At 35.1% G+C, this 15,468-nt stretch overlaps 1 pseudogene; it reads right to left on the bottom strand.

The window, feature by feature from the left end:
* LOC115277392 overlaps nt 1–9,636 on the bottom strand; it is a 142,729-nt pseudogene extending 133,093 nt beyond the window's left edge.
* Between the last annotated feature and the right edge of the window lie 5,832 nt (nt 9,637–15,468).

The raw sequence follows: 15,468 nt of genomic DNA, 5'->3' as shown, positions 1-15,468 counted from the left end.
TGACCTACATCTCCCCATTTCCCTCTTCCTCTAACTCCTGGTATTGATCTTTGACATCTGTTTCTGTGAAATCAGGGGGGTTTGGGGTTTTTTTGTGTATGTTTTGCTTAGAGTATTCATAAATAATATCATACAGTTTTTGTCTTTCTCTTTCTAATTTATTTGTGTTACTACTAATGCCCTCAAGACTCATTCTCCTTGTCACACATGGCAGGATTTCCTTTTTTTTTTAAATGGTTAAACAATATATCATTATATGTATCTGTTTTACATTCACTTTATCCATTCATCCATTGACATGACTGTACAGATATTTCTTGGAGATACTGACTTAAATTCCTTTAGGTATATAACCTGGAGTAGGATTGCTAGATCATATGATAGTTCAATTTTTCCATTTTTTTTAAGTTTATTTATTTTGAGAGGGGAAAGAGAGAAAGTGTGAGTGGGAAAGGGGAGAGAGGGGGAGAGAGGGGGAGAGAGGGGGAGAGAGAGAGAGAGAGAGAAACAGAGAGTCTCAAACAGGCTCAGTGCTGTCATCACAGAGCCTGATGCAGGGCTCGATCTCACAAACCATCAGATCGTGACCTGAACCAAAATGAAGAGTCAGACGCTTAACCAACTGAGCCACCCATGCACCCCAATTTTTAACTTTTTGAGGAATTGCCATACTGTTTTCCATAATGGCTGCATCATTTTATATTCTCAATAGTCTCCACATCCACAATCTTGCCAACACTTGTTACTCTTGTAGGTTTGACAGTGGCCATCCAGAGAGGTATGAGGTGATACCTCATTGTGGGTTTGATTTTCATATCCTTGGTGATTAGCATTACTGAAAACCTTTTTATTTATCTATTGGTTATATGTACTTCTTCTTTGGAAAAATGTCTCTTCAGGTCCTTTACCCATTTTAAATAGGATTATGTCTTCTTTTTTGCTGTTGAGTTATAGGAGTTCTTTATATATTTTGGATATTATCAGATATATGTTTTGCAAATATTTTCTCCCATTTTGTAGCTGTCCTTTTCAATTTATTTTTTTTCTGTGCAAAAGCTCTTTGGTTTAATTGGCTCCATTTATTTACTGTAGAATAGAGAGGCCAAACATAAACCTACACATATATCATCAAGCATGCCAAGAACATGCAATGGGGAAAAGAAAGTTTCTTTAATAAATGATGCTGGGAAATCTGAATATCCACATGCAAAAGAATGAAATGTGACCCTTATCTTATGCCTCTCACAAAAATTAACTTGAAATGTATTAAAGACTTAAATGTAAGACCCCAAACCATAAAAGTCCTAGAAAAAAAATAGGCAAAAGATATTTGACATTAGTCTTAGCACAATTTCTTGGATGATACATCAAAAGAATAGGCAACAAAAAGTAAAAAATAAAAGCCATTACTGTCTTGGAAGGTACAAGGGGAACCTGCAAGGAGAGGAGGTTCCAAGTCTTCTAAGGTATGCATGAATATATGTTAGAGCTCTGTTCAAGAGTGTGGCTTATTATTAGGACAATTGCAAAATGAGTCTGAACTCCATATCTAAGGCAATGTGAAAGAGAAGAAAAAAATCACAGGAACAAAGCTATTGTGGGGGAGAGGGAGTGATTTTTCACTGCAGTCAATACTCAGAGCCAGAAATGGAAAGAAAACCATAAGCTTCCCTCAGGCTTGTAACAAATTTTGAAGAAGGTAGAACCTCCTGCAGAATCTGAAATGGGTGGGATTTATCCATTACATAAGGGCCTAAATGCATTTCAAATGAAGGATGACATGGCTGACACCAGCTGATCTAGATATAACAATAATGCCTGTTTTTAAGATTACCTTAAGCTCAACCAATAAAATAAGTATTTATAAACAGTAAATTGCTATATAGGTGTTAATTACTATTGCTGCTTTTATTCTTTTTATTGTTGTAGTTTGTAAGGATTTAGTCAGAGCCTTGCATATTGTTAAGTTCTTGCATATAATAAATGCAGTTATTGACTGGCTGTCTGGATGAAAATGAAAAACTGACCTATTTTCTCTACCCTCTTTTTCCCCAAATTCTAGCCCCAAGAGGAGAAACAAAAAATTTGACAGAACAGGAAATTCCCAAGGGATTGAACTCACTGAAGGGACAGGCAGTAGACCACACAAAAGGAGGACTGTTGAGCTGCTTGAAGGGGCTCACTCGGTCTGTTTACCAGGAGAGCACGCATCCTGATTGTAATAAGTGAGCTTGGAGGGCTAGACAGGCTCTTTAATCTCAGAAATGACACTGTGAACTCCAGTTCACCTGCTCGATTTATTTACATTGCTTTTGCCCGCTAACAAATCCAACTCTCCATCAGATTAATCAACATTTATCAGCCAGCGGCGGGAGCATCATTTCATAACGTAAGTAAAATAGAGAGGGAGTGAAATGGAATAGAGAGAGAATAAAACTCCCATTACTCTGTGGCTATTTTATTCTCTATGTATTTTATTCACATAATGAATGATGTACTTCTGGCTTTAACAGCATAGCAACCCTGGGTTCTGTTTGTTTAATGTTTTCCCGCCAGGGACTGTGCAATTCAATAGCATATGCACAGCAGGATAAAGGAGGAGGATGGTCAAGTCTGAGTTTTGAGGTTTAAGATTGTTCAAATAAACCAAAGGTGGGTTAACACCAAGTTGTCCAGGGTCTTGTGTTGTTAGTTCAAACGAATTGCCACCAATCAACCAAGTAATGTGTCTATGTGGTGCTTCCTTGGCCTTTTATTGCAAATGAACCATTCGTTTATTCAGCCATTTAGGTACTCCAGCACCAACTATGTGCCAGAAATTGTTCTGGGCGCTAAAGATGTAGCAGTGAACAGAACAACATTCCTATGCCCATGGAGTTTATACCTAAAAAGGGGATAGAAACGATAGAAAATAAATATATAATAAATTTTCATGTAGTAATACGTTTTATCATGAAAAATAAAGCAGGCTATGGGAAGAGAAACAGGGTGCTCCTTTGGGTAGGGTAGCCTAAAAGGCTGTGCAGAGGTGATATTGCAGCAAAAATCTGAAGTGAAAGAACTAGGCATTTGTGTATCTGAATGAACTGCATTCCAGATGGGAGGAAAACCAAGGAACATAGACCTGGGAGACCAGTTTTGCTGGAAAGGAGTGAACAAAGGGAAGAATGAGAAAAGAAACCATCATAGATGTAGCACTGGGGTATATCATGTAAACCTATGCAACATTAGGCATTTGAAAGTGATAAGAATTAGGTAGAAATTTAAAAAAAATCAAGTTATGAATTTGCCCTTGCTGTCCACACAAGGACAGAAATCTGATTTATAATTCCTTACTTTTTAAATTGAGCACTGATACTTCCCAGGTTACCAATATTTTAATGATATTGTTGATGATGATATAATAGGGCATTTTATAATTGATTAGTTGGTCAATAATGACTGAGCTTATAACAACAAAAAAAACCCTTTTAGTTGAAGTAGAACATACAAAGAGAGAGGTGTGCAATTCATATGTGAATAGCTCGATGAATTATTCCAAAGTGAAAATACCACCAGATCAAGAAACTGAACATTATTTGATATCCAGGTCTCATTTCCTGGCCTCTTCCAACCACACACCTCCCATCTCACTCAAGTGAATAACTCTCCTGTCTTCTAATAGCATACACTACTTTTGCCTGTTTTCAGAATTCTCTATAAATATGAGATTTACCTTTTTTGTGCACAATAGCTGTTCATTTTCATTGCTGTTTAGGAATCAATTGTAAATATACCAGATTTATTTATCTATTACAAATCAGGGATGTTTCTAGTTTGGGGTTATTAAGCATTGTGCTAATATAAAACATGTTTCTGTTGGGTATATACTGAGAAGGAATTACTGGGCCATAGTGTATGTGTATTCAGATTTAGTAGAAAATCTCAATATTTTTTCAGAGTGAATGTACCAGTTTACACTCCCAACAGCCATTTTAGTAGGTGTATAGTGATGCCTCATCTTTAATTTGCAGTTCTCTGTTGACTAATGAGTAGAGGCACTGAGTTACAGGTTTCTTGACATTTAGAAACTCTCTTGGGGTGCCTGGGTGGCTCAGTTAGCTGGGCTTCTGACTTTGGCTCAGGTCATGATTGCATAGTTTGTGGGTTTGAGCCCTGAGTTGATCTCTTTGCTGACAGCTCAGATCCTGGAACCTGCTTTGGATTCTGTGTCTCCATCTATCTCTTTGCTCCTCCCCTACTCATGCCCTGTTTCTGTCTCAATAATAAACATTAAAAAAAAAAAAAAAAACACTCTCCTGTGAAATTCTTGATTCTCTTGTCCATTTTTTTCCTAAATTGTCTGTATGTCCCTTAATAATAAGTTCTTTATATCTTTTCTTTATATGTATATGTGTTGCTGAGTAACTTTTCCTGCTTTTGTGACTTTTAAAAAAAGTTTTTATCTATTTAAGTAATCTCTGTACTCAATGTGAGGCTCAAACTCATGACCCTGAGATGAAGGAATCCGATCTTTCTTACTTTCTTAAAGTTGTCTTTCTATTATCAAAAATTCTTGATTTTAACCTACTTGGCTTTGGCAATCTTTTAATTAGAGTTGGTTGTGATTTGTTTGAGAAATCTTTACCTATCCCAAGTTCATGAGAATATTCCAATAGATCATAAAAAAGTTGAACTTTGACCTTGAGATTTACAACACTTTGATTCATTTCTTGTTAGCATGCAGTAGTTTCAAGTCTTTTTTCCCCCCTATGGATATCTAGTTGAATCAGTGCAATTTATGGGGAAGAATGCCTTCCCAACTCTTTTGCAGTGCCATTTTTGTTGTAGGAGTTTTTTTATTTTTAAGCCTATTTATTTATGTGCTGTTTATGGCTCTTTATTCTCTCTATGCCATTATTTAGTATCTTTATAGTAACTACAGTGTGAAATATTAAAGGTTTATAACAACTTTAATATGTGGTAATTTTTCTTCTTCAACATTGTCTTAACTCTTCTTGTTTTCCTGTTTATATAATCTTACTAGCTTTTATTTTTTATTTTTAATTTTTTAATAGTTTTTATTTATTTTTGAGAGACAGAGACAGTGCGAGAAGGGGAGGGTCAGAGAGAGAGGGAGATACAGAATCTGAAGCAGGCTCCAGGCTCTGAGCTGTCAGCACAGAGCCTGACACAGGGCCCAAACCCACGACCTGTGAGATCATGACCAGAGCCGAAGCTGGACACTTAACCGACTGAGCCACTCAGGTGCCCCAATAGCTCTTATTTTTAAAGCAATTTTAAGATTCATAGCAAAGTTAAGAGAAAGGTACAGAAATTTCCTGTATGTCTCCTGCCTCCACATATGCCTAGCCTCCCTCACTATCAAAATCCCACATGAGAGTGGTACATTTGTTACAATTAATGCACCTACATTGGCATATCATTGTTATCCAAAATGTATAGTTTACATTGGGGTTTAATCTTGGTACTGTGACAGATATATAATGACATGTGTCCATTATTATTATATGATACACAGTGGTTTCACTGTCCTAAAAATCCTCTCTGTTCTGCCTATCCATCCACTCCTTTCTCCCAGACCTCTGGAAACCATTGATCTTTTTTACTATAGTTAACAGTTTTGCCTTTTCCAAAGTGTTATATATTTGGAATTACACAGTTTGTAGCCTTTAGAGATTGGCTTCTTTCACTCAGTAACATGCATTTAAAGTTCCTCTGAATTTTCATGGCTTATCATTTAGGTCTATAGTCCATTTTGAGGTGTATGTATGGGCATATGTATATGAAGGATGTAAGGTCTGTTTCTATGTATCTATAGTCCCTTTTTTCCCATGTAGACATTAATATTAAAGTGTTCTAGCACCATTTGCTGAAAAGACTATCCTTGTTTTCACTCCTTTTTCAATGATCAGGTAACTATAGTTACATAGCCTATTTCTGAGCTTTACTCTTCCATTTATCTATTTGTCTAATCTTTTTACCAATATCATACTGTCTTGATTATTATAGGTTTTTTTTTTAAATTTATTTTTGAGAGACAGAGACAGCATGAGCAGGGGAGAGTCAGAGAGAGAAGGAGATACAGAATCCCAAGAAGGCTCCAGGCTCTGAGCTAGCCGTCAGCACAGATCCTGACGCGACTCTCGAACCCACGATCCGTGAGATCATGACCTGAGCCGAAGCCGGATGCTTAACCATCTGAGCCATCCAGGTGCCCTTGTAGTTTTATAATAAGTCTTAAAGTTGAGACATATCAGTCCTCTGAGTTTTTTCTCCTTAACGGCCTCATTGGTTATTCTGGGTCTTTTGCCTCTATAAACTTTAAAATCAGTTTGTCGATATCCACAAAATAGCACACTGGGATTTTTATTGGAATTTCACTGAATCTATTGATCAAGTTGGGGCCAACTAACATCTTAACAATACTGAGTCTTTCCATCCACGAACATGGAATATTTCTCCATTTATTTATTCTTCCATTTCTTTCACCAGAGTTTTATAGTTTTTCTTATATATATCTTACACATGTTTTGTTAGATTTATATCTAACAATTGAACTTTTTGAGTACTAATGTAAATGGTACTGTTTTAACTTCAAATTCCACTTCTTATTTTTGGTATATAGGAAAATGACTTACTTTCCTGTAAGTAAAGTATGCTGCAACCTTACTATAATTACTAATAAGTTATAGGAGTTTTTGGTTGATTCTTTCAGGTCTTCCAAATAGACAATCATGTATTCTACAAAGAAGGTTTTTATTTCTTCCTTCAGAATCAGTATAACGTTTATTTCCCTTTCCTATCTTATTAAACCATTAGCTAGAACTTCCAGTATCATGTTGAAAAACAGTGATAGCAGGGAACATCTATGCCTTGTTCATAATTTTAGTGGGGAAGCTTACAGTTTCTCACCATTAAGTATGATATTAGCTACAGCTTTTTATAGAGGTTCTTTGTCAAGTTGAGGAAGTCCTCTCTATTCTTAATTTGCTGAGAGTTTTTATTATGTATGAATAGATGTTGATATTGTCAACTATTTTGTCTGCATCCATTGATATGATTATATGATTTTTCTTTAACCTCTTGCTATGATGGATTATATTGAACCTGTTTTGTATACCTAGAATAGATCCTACTTGGTTATGTTTATAAGTCTCTTTGTACACTGTTAGATTGATTTGCTAATATGTTCTTGAGGATTTTTTGCATCTATGTTCATGAGAGATATTGATTGGTCTGTAGTTTTCTTGTAATGTCATTGTCTGGTTTTGTTATTACGCTAATACTAGTCTCTTGGAATGATTTAGGAAGTTTTCTTTTGCTTCTATATTATCTTTGATTTTCTGTAGTTTCAAATTATATGTGCCATTTGTTTGTTTGGTTTTGAATTTATCTTGCTTGGTGTTCTCTGAGCTTCCTGGATCTGTGTTTGGTGTCTGGCATTAATTTTGGGGAAAATCTCAGTCATTATTGCTCCAAATACTTCTCTTCCTACCATTCTTTCTTCTCCTGGTTTCCCATAACACATGTTATACATTTGGTAGTTGGTTCACGGTTTTTAGATATCCTCCTTCTCCTCCTTCCTTCCTTTACAGTATTTTTTCCTCTTTGTTTATCTGTTTGGGAAGTTTCTATTGACATATTCTCAAGTTCATAGATTATTTCCTCAACCATTTCCAGTCTGTTAATGAACTCATCAAAGGCATTCTTATTATGCTATAGTGTTTTTTATCTCTAAATTCTTTCTTGGAATTTCCATTCCTCTGCTTATATTGTCCATCTGTTCTTGTGTACTGTCTATTAGAGCCCTTAGCATATTAAACATAGTTGTTTTTAATTCCCATTCTAGTGATTCCAGATTGCATATCTGGCACAATTGTTGAATTTTTTTCAAATATCTTTATTGCACCTGTTGAGATGATCCTGTGATTACCCCCCTACACATACTTTAATCTATATAAGTGTAGTATGCTGATTGGTTTTTCTTACATTAAACAAATTTTGAATTTATAGAATTAAACACAACCAGTTTTTGATGCATTTTTATATATAAATTAGACTTTATCATTAATGTTTAATTTAGGATTTTAAATCTATGTTCATGAGAATGCTGTTACTTTAAATTTCTTTTGGTAGAACATCCTGGTCTTATGAAAAGAATAAAAGAAGGAAAGAGAAAGAGAGATTTCCTCATTTTATCTGAAAATTTTTATGTAACATTGGAATTATTTATTTCTTAAATAATCTAATAATTCAATCTGATATTAGAGATTTCTTTTTGACTAAATTTTCTTTAAAATTCTATTTAGATTTTATTTTTACTTATGTAATATTTAAAATTTTTTTTCTCTTTATAAATATTTTTATCTTTTACATTTTTGGATTAATTGCCATAAAGTTGTTTATAATATTTTTATATTAACATTTTAAAATATGTAGGATCTAAATAATGTTAACACCTCCATTAATATTGTTTGTACACTTTCTTTATTGTCAGTCTCCCCCAAAATTCATCAATTTAACCTTTTTAAATGAGCCAATTTTTTAAAAAGCTCCAATATATTTTCTATATTAATTTCTTTTCAATTGTGATTATTTTTTCATTCTTCATTTAGATTTAATTGTTCTTCATATAAATATTTAGCTCATTGATTTTGATTTATTCTTTTTTTCCTTCTTTTTTTTAAGTTTACTGCTTTTTTTTCTTTTAATAACAGCTACTGCTGCTGCTGGAACCACCATAGTTTCATGGGTTGGCAAAGGATTGGCCTCCACCACCATGAAGGCCACAGCTTCTGTCTGCAAAATATCCTCCTTTCATGGGTCCAAAATTTGAATATTGATTGTTGTAATTGCCAAAATCATTATAGCTTCTACCTCCAAAGTTGCTTTCATCATTACCAAATCCGTTATAACCATCCCCACTGCTACTATATCCATCACTACCTCGACTGCCACCAAGCTACCTCGCCTACTGAAGTTTCGTCCAGAGTGAAAGTTGTCATTCCCACCAAAATCACTTCCACAACCACCACCAATGTCTTCAGAACCACTTTGACCTCTATTGCTGGATGAAGCACTAGGCATCTTCCACTTAGATAGAGCTTTCCTTGCTTCACAGTTGTGGCCATTAATAGTATTGTATTTTTGAACAATCTTGTCTACAAACTCATGGTCATCAAATGTTACAAAAACAAAGCCTCTCTTTTTGCCACTGCCTTCCTCAGTCATGATTTCAATCACTTCATTTTCCCCTATACTGTTCAAAGTAATCTCTTAGATGTTCTTCATGCTTCTTTAATGCCACCAACAAAAATATTTTTCGTTTAAGTAGGCACCAAGTCTTTGGGAATCTTCTCTTGACACAGCCCTTTTTGGTCCTACAACTCTTCCATCTACCTTGTGTAGCCTTGCATTAATGGCTGCATCCACCTCTTCCACAGGTGCGCACATGACAAACCCAAAGCCTCTGGAGTGCTTGGTGTTTGGATCTCTCATTAACACACAGTCAGTAAGCGTTCCCCATTGCTCAAAATGGCTCCTCAGACTCTCATTGGTTGTTTCAAAGCTCAAGCTACTGATGGAAACCTTCCGATGCTGTTGAGGCTCTTTGGGAGACTCTGACCTAGACATGACAGCATCGGAGGGGAGACATTTACGATGCTTACTCCGTGGCATCCACAGGCAGAAAGCTCTTTTTCCTTTTTTTATTTTTTATTTTTTAAGAATATTTATTTTTGAGAGAGAGACATAGTGTTAGTGGGTGAGGAATAGAGAGAGAGAGGGAGACTCAGAATCTCAAGCAGGTGCCAGGCTCTGAGCTATCAGCACAGAGCCTTATGCAGGGCTCAAACCCACCAGCAGTGAGATCATGACCTGAGCTGAGGTTGCAGCTTTACCAACTGAGCCACCTAGGTGCCCCAACGCTCTTTTTTCTTAACAAATACATGTAAGGTTATTAATTTCCCTCCAGTCACAGCATTAGTGATAACCCATAGGATCTGATAGGTCATATTTTATCATTCAATTTAAAAATATCTTCTAGTTTCAATAATGATTTATTAATTGACAAGTAGGTTATTTAAAATGTATTGCTTGAAATAGAAGCTATTGAGAATGTTATAAAGTATTTTCCCCCATAGCTTATCACTGCCATTAAATAACATTCTTTGTGATTTTAACCCATTAACTTTTGTTGATATTTGCTTTATGGCCTATTTAGATCATCATGTTTTCAATTAAAATAATTTAAATGTATTCTCAATTATAGAGTACAGGATTCTGTATATTTCAAACAGATCAGAGAGTGATTGACTGGAGTGAGCAAACTGAAGCCAGAATTTGCAGGAGTTTTATTAAACAATGTAAAACCAGGAATAAGAGAAAAAGCTTGCATCTCAAGGGAGTTTGAATCATAAATCTCTGAATAAAGCCAGAACACCTGAAGAGTGATATATTCACTGGTGAATTATGAAAACAAAATTCTTGCCCACAAAAAAAGCCCCACAAGAAAAGCAAAACCCAAAAGCACAACAACATCAAAACCCCCTGCCTCTCAATTTTCCTTTCACAAGGAGCAGGAAAAAATAAAGGGAGGGAAATGTCCCTTTAATGTTTAAGAACGAACATCACAATCATATTTCACTAAGTACATGGAAAATCATTCTACTATGCTTAAGGGTCAGCAGCAATAAGAACATATTACTCAGATCTGCAAAGATTGCAGATACTGAAACTATAATATTAATAATATAAATATGTTTAAAAATTAAATAGAGCATAGTAAGTATTATGAATAAAGAAAATTTAAAAAGAGAGTGTAAAATTGATAACCCATATTGAAAAAGAAACAAATGAATTTTGTATAAATTAATAACATGAGGATTGAAATCCAAAATTCAGTGGAAGGTTAAAATAGTAGTTTAGACATAGAAGAAGAGAGAATTAACAAATTGAAAGAGGTCTGAAGAAATCACCCAACTAGAGAAAAGAAATACATAAAACAGACATTAAGAAAGAATGAATGAAATGAAGGGGTCCAACATGCATCCAAGTGGATTTCCAGAAAAAGACAGAAATAAAGAAGTAATGATTGTAGAACACTAGCTAAGAACTTTTCATAACTATTTAAAAGCACTTAATATTTAAAAGATTGAGTGAATCTCTGAAAAGAAAAATGGAAATATAGTTATGTCACAGCAAAACTACAGAATGTCAAGTTTATCATAATTTTATAACTATGATATTGTGGTATTGTCCCAAGGATAAACATAAGCAGAATAAAGACCTCAGAAATATGGCCACACATACAGGAAACCTTCATAATTAATGGGACTCCTATAAAATTAGGAAAAGGCAAACATTCTAATAGAAAAGTGGGCCAAAAATATAAAGAGCTTTTGTATAAATAATTATTTAAGAGGAAAAATAAGTGATTAATACATATGAAAACAAAAAATACATATTCAATCTTAATAAATAGCAGAGAAATAGCCTATTTTACACCCTTGATAAAAAATGGGGAGCAAAAGAACACTTAGACATGACTGATGGGAGTTTAAATTCGTACAACTTAGAAAAACAATTTGAAACTAGCCACCAAATTTGGACCTACTATGATACGGGAAGCCATACATACGAGAGTATCCAGTTTACCCTTATTTTCTTAGAGTAATCTTTAATACTACTCCCTTTAATTTTTCAAAATGTTTCAGGTTGAACAATATACTAATGGATCATCCTACTTATGACCCAATAATTCTACTTCTAGATATATTTACCAGAGAAAAATCCTTCTTCATGTATGCCAGGAGAATTCTATGAGAATGCTGCTAGGAGCATTATTTGTAATAGCAAAACTCAAAATCAAACTAAATGTCTATCAACAGAAGAATGAATAAATAAAATTAGATATGTTTTTAATGCTGAAGTACTATGTAGAAATAAAAATAGATCTTTACATACGACCTGGAGTAAAAACATTGTTTGGGTGAAAGAAGAAGTGACTAAAAAATACATAATGTTTCTATTAAGATAAAATTTAAACATAAGAAACCTGTATTGTTAAGTCACATATACACATATAGCAAAACAATTAGCAAATTCAATAAAATAAGTCATATAAAATTTCTGACAAAGAAAAAGATTAAAAGAAAGTATATGCTGAGGATTTCAAATACACTGGTTTCTCCTTTAAGCTGGGGTGGGGCTACTGAAAAATAGTAATAGATATACTATTTTTAATAGTTTATTGTCAAGTTAGTTTCCATATAACACCCAGTGCTCTTCCCCACAAGTGCCCTCCTCCATGCCCATCACCCCAAGACACACTCTTTTAAAAGTATGATGTATTTCACATTTAAAATCTTTATTAAATTCTGAAAATTTAATAAAAAGATATTATTGATTTTTAATTTTTTCATCCAATACCTATTCTTATATGTCTTTCTCAGTTGAATTGACAATGTTCATGTTGATTTGAATAGCTCTTTTGAGTACCTTGAATAATTACTTTTTGCTAACAATATGCAAGAGGAATTTATTTCCTACATATTTATGGGTTAAAAGTTAAGTTGTAAATATAATTTTGTTTCCTTTAAAACAATATTTTATCCCCCATTATTGTGTCCAATTTACAAGTTTGAATTTTTGGTTGCTTTATCATTCAGAAAAGTGCCAGTTTTGCTTCTATACTAATGTTATTACCTGAAACTGAATGGCATTCTTTCTTTATATCTTTACATATTGGACTCAAGGCTCATTTAGAAAAGCCTTTTGGGATTAGTCAGAGAATATCTCTTCTTAGAGACAGCAAAATCAGTCCTGGGTGGGAGGCAATGTGACTGCTTCCCCGTGCCACAGCCAATGGGCCACACAGCTGAAAATAGATGCAAGGCTCCTTGACTCCAAGTCAAGACAGTGAACCATTCACATGAAGAGTTCAATGGGCCTGCTCATGTGATTGCTCAAGATAAAAATAAATGCATATGTAACTTCAAACTGCCAAGTAAAATAACCCTATGCACTATGCTCTTGAGATGTGAATGACTGAATGGCATATAAGTGTTAGGAAACAGGGGAGCCAGGCATAACTGCTAGTTATGCATCAGTGATAAACAAATTTGGATAAATGTATTAGGATTCAGATTACAGCTCAAAGTTAAGACTGGCCACCAAGGAGAGGAAAATAGCAGGGACTAATATGTTGTAATGAAACAAACCACATGGCCCTACCACACACATGCCACCCTGGGCTGCATTAATCGTTTCTGTAACTTTCATTTTGAGTGGCTACCTTGGCCATCACTGTAATGGGTAGTGGAAGAAATTATATATTACATTTAATTGTCACATTGAGCAGCACTGCGATGCAGGCTTTCTTGGAATTTTAATAGAGTGACCTGGCTGGCTTGCCAGCTAATATAAAATCAGCCTCCTAACTACTTTCTTTACTGCTGTCTTGATGACTTCGACTGATAAACTCTTACGACCTTTCTCAATTTAATTCAATTTGTTAGGCATTTCAAATGGAATTTTTTTACACAAATTAATGGTAAATGAGGGATTCCCCCCTCACCAAACACCCTCCCTCTTTCCTCCAGGAAAGATTACAATAGATGAATTGGAATATAACTGGCTAAAATTGCATAAATGTTCAGCATTAACTCATGCAAGGCAGCTTGCAATTTTATAGCGCAAATACTTCCCAATGTGTTGGTCTGGGGTGAATAACTAAAACAAAATTTGAGGTTATTCTTGTATTTGATGGAAAATTAAATTCTGTGGTTAATAATATGGCATTTCAGTTCAGACAGACATGGGTTTGACTCCTGATATGACTATTTACCAACTGTGTTCTAAGTAGATAAGTTGTTCAGCATCTCTGAAAGCCAGTTTACTTAACATGAAAATGGGAGTCATAATGCCTATATCATATAATGATTATAAGAATGTAATGAGAAAATGTACATAAAGCACCTAGCATGGTGTCTGGCACATAAAAGTGCTCAATAACTGGCTCATATTTCTGCTTTCCACTGTTACGCCCCATCAAAATCTATCTCCCATAATCTGCATCTCCTGCTGTCCCTAGGTTCTTCATTTCAGCCAGATGTTCTTAGGTAATAGTAGGTTTAATTAGTCAGGCTGGGATATGTTGCTGTGCAAATAAATCCTATAGCAACCCCCAGGCTCACAGACATAGGATTAGTGCAGTTTTGTAGGTCTCTAACTCTGGATCCTGTGGACCCCTGGAAGCATCATTAAGGAAAAGTCACCCAATTCCAGAGACTTCAAATGTCTTTTCTTTTTCCAAAGTTAAATTGGTGGATCAGATCTATTTTTAACTGAGGCTACCAGGGTGAACATGGACTGGTCTTACAACAACTCTAAATACTGAAGGGATGCTTCCTAATTGTCCTTAGTCTGGAGAGCATGGCCGAGCTTACCCAATTTCAGATTTGGAACAGTCCTAAAGGATTACTTCGTACAGTTAGGCAAGCTATCACCCATCCCATGCCAGGTGAAAGAAAGCTGGTCATGCTTGACAGTTGAAGAGGAACAATTAGCACAGTAACCATGTTTGTATACTGCCTCCTCTTGCTAGCCTTAGTTACTCTACCCTTGGTCAGAAATTTGAATTATGGACTTTCCTCCTTGATCTGAAATATGACTCATAAAATCCCAAAACTGTTTATTATCCATGATAACAAAAACAAAATTTTGAAGGAAAAGACTGTATAGAAATGTGACTCTTAGTTTAAGGAACTTTCATTCTCTGTATTTGCCTATTTGTCTGTAGTCATAGTCCAGTGGGGAAATGGGTAAGAGGTGAGATGTTCCTACCTTCTTCCTAAGTGTTTACATCATCACTTTCCTCCCTCCACTGATCTCAAATACCCCCATAATGCATACCACATATTTTGTCCTCATTTTCCAATTCCATTCTTCACTTAAACACTTCTTTCTACTAAGCCCAACAAATGCCTCAAACATGTAGTAAGCCAGTGCTATTACAATCCCTTAGTTTTCTTCACTAAAAATAGCAGACACATAAACTCCCTAATTCCCCATTGCTACTAATGGAATTCCAGCCTCAAAGACTTTAACAGTTATCTCTTCTGCAATCCATGCTACTGAAATGCCTCCTGCTCTGCCAGCTCAGGTGTCATTATCTGGGAAATATTACTTCTCAACATTTTTGTTTTCTAGTTGTCTGCTTTTTTCATTATTTGCTGTTCAGCAGCTATTAAGATCCAGTGCTGCGGAAAACAACAATAACAACAAAAGAGTCGCTTAATAACTAAACTTAAAAACCAAACTAGTCAGCAGCGAACAATGCCTTGTCAACATTTCTAAATGGAGCAGAAAGAAGGCGAGCCAAAAGGACAGAGAGAGGGCAAAAGGGAGAAAGGGATGCTTCCTGATGGATGAGTATGCATAAGTGCTTCAGATAATGGCTAAGAG

Source organism: Suricata suricatta, chromosome 14 (genome assembly GCF_006229205.1).
Source record: "Suricata suricatta isolate VVHF042 chromosome 14, meerkat_22Aug2017_6uvM2_HiC, whole genome shotgun sequence".
Taxonomy (NCBI): Eukaryota; Metazoa; Chordata; class Mammalia; order Carnivora; family Herpestidae; genus Suricata; species Suricata suricatta.
The sequence above is the reverse complement of the archived record's forward strand: the minus strand, read 5'-3'. Positions and strand labels throughout refer to the sequence as shown.